Genomic DNA, 2,405 nt, shown 5'->3' on the forward strand with positions numbered 1-2,405 from the left:
AGGGCCAACAGTTCCTCCTTCAAGTCCTGCCCACTCCACATCCCGAGGCCCTGGAGTCCAGCCCCTTCCTGCGCCCTGTGCTGGCCCCTTGCCGCTTGCCTTATCCCCCATCATCTCTGCACAGAGGTGGCTAGCGGCTCCCGGCCGGCCTGCGCAGCCCCCGCCCAGCGGCTGACCTGTGTTTGCTACACCCTGGGCACACTGGCCTCCGGCTCCCGAGCACGGTCTATGTCCTGTCACCTCGCTGGCGGTCCTCCGGGTCCTTACAAGGCCATGTCTGGCTGGCGGACTCTTAGTCCTTCGTCCAGACTGAGTGTCAGGAAATCCTCCTCGGCCTGCCATCCCATGAAGTCGGTCACTTCCTCACATGCACTGCCCAAAGTCCCTCAGATGCCGTGGATCTAGCATAGTGGGGTCTAGATGGCAACTCTGGGCAGGCAGGCCTGATCACATTCAGCTGGACTGTGGAGCTCGGAACGGCACTGGGCACTGGAGGACGTCGCAGAAGGAAGGAGTAGAGGGATGACCGAAACCTTCTGTGCTCAGGGCTCACGGGGTCGGGAGGATGTGGCCCGGTGCGTGCTGGGAGGGCGCGCTGTATGAGCTGACCACGGTTCATCTCTGTGCCTTGCCATCTCTGTGCCTTGCCATCTCAGTCTGCTGGCCAGCATCTGCCACCTCTGCGGCCCCCACCGTGGCTGCTGGTGGTCATGCTTTGGTTTGGCTTCCTAGGGTGTGTCTCGCTCCCTCTCTGGGCCTCTGTCCCCTTTGAGAGCCCTAGCTTAGAGAGGCAGAATGGGGAGGGTACAGCGAGGCTAGATCAGATGACGGGATGAGGAAGACAGTGGCTCTTCGCTCCCCAAGTTGCCAGTAGAAAAGGGTCAGAGGGCTGCGTAAGGGCTGAGCTGGCCGCAGGCTGCCCAGGCTGGGCTGCCTCGAGCCTCAAGCTCTTCCCGTGTCCCAGGTGACTCAGCCCCTGCTCGGGCCAGACCCATCACGACAGCTCCAGCCAAAGAGACCAGCTTCCTCTGCTCCTCCCTCGCTGCCAGGCTGCCAGGCCCTGCAGCTGATCTTGCCTGCAAACGGGTTTGACTCGAATGATAACTGCCCTGCCCTGCCCTGCCCACCTGTTCCCTGCCCCTGCAGAATCTCCCAACCATGCTCTCCACCCCTACGCCTGCCGGGGCCACCTTCATCACCTCAACTCTCTTGGGCACCAGACCTGCCTGAAGGACATGGACAAGTGCTATTATACCACCAGAACCCCGCATGCAATGCCACCTTCGCTTGGCCTCCCTGTCACTCTTAGCTGTAACACTGTCTCCTTCATGAACCTCCCCTTGTCCCCTTCCAAGTTTTAGGCCAAGGCTCTGGTGGCTGCCAACTGCTCCAGATTCTACCCCTGGCTGGCCTGAGTTTGACCTGTCCCTCCCTCCTGCCACCTCCTCTTGGGCCTTAGCCCTAGCCCCAGCCCCTGCCCCTGGCAGAGTTCTCCTGAAACGGACCACTCCAGCCCCACCTGGGCAGCAGTGCCACCCCCAGAGCCTCAGAGGGCACAGGGGCTGGCTCTAAGTGCAGCGGGCTTGAAGGGGTCCATAGCCCAGGAGCAGGCAACAGGTTCCCTGCTAGGCCAGACTGAAGCAAGCAGGTGGGTAGGGGACAGGCACAGGGAAGAACGAGTCAGCCATGCCCCTAAGCTCCAGGGGAGGCCCTGTTCCAATCTCAGGGCTGGCGACAGAACTCAGGCACGTCGAAGAGCTCAGTCTAGCCGAGGAGTTTTCAAGCTAGGGAGAGGGAAGACAGGTGTGTCCCTGAAAGCCAACCAGGCACTGTTCCACACCAGAGGTGGGGCTGGAGGCGAGTACGCAAGCAGATGCTACAGTTGTCTAAGTCGGGAAACAGAGGCAGAGCTGGGCCTGAAACCTGGGGCTGCAGTTGCTCTGGTGGAGCCTCCACCCAGCTGGATAGAACCTAGGGTACTCGGGTTCCTGTGCAGAGAGGGCTGGGCTCCTGCTTGCACCCTAATCCCCCTCCCCTCCCTTGTCCAGGGGCCCGCCCTGCCACTTCATCTTCCTAAGCTCTTCAACCAGTTGCCACTTGCTGGGTGACTCTGCCCCCTCCAAGCAGGGTGAGTCCCTTGGCGGCAGGGGTCTCCAGGTGTGGCTACACACAGGAGAGGCCCGCGGAGCCCTGCCCATCTACCTGCCAGAGGCTGGCTCAGGCACGCCCGCCTTCTCCGGGGGCCACATCCCGCCTCCAGTCCTGTGGCCTGCCTCCTGGTGTCCTTCGAATCCACTATTTCCAATGTGCCCGGGAAACGCTGGGCATCAGCCTTGGCCTGTGTGACCTGCTGCCCAACAACCCGGGCTCTGCCTCCTGCCTCTGGCTCTGAAGTAGCCTCCGGC

Source organism: Tupaia chinensis, unplaced genomic scaffold (assembly GCF_000334495.1).
Source record: "Tupaia chinensis unplaced genomic scaffold, TupChi_1.0 Scaffold145456_1, whole genome shotgun sequence".
Classification (NCBI taxonomy): Eukaryota; Metazoa; Chordata; class Mammalia; order Scandentia; family Tupaiidae; genus Tupaia; species Tupaia belangeri.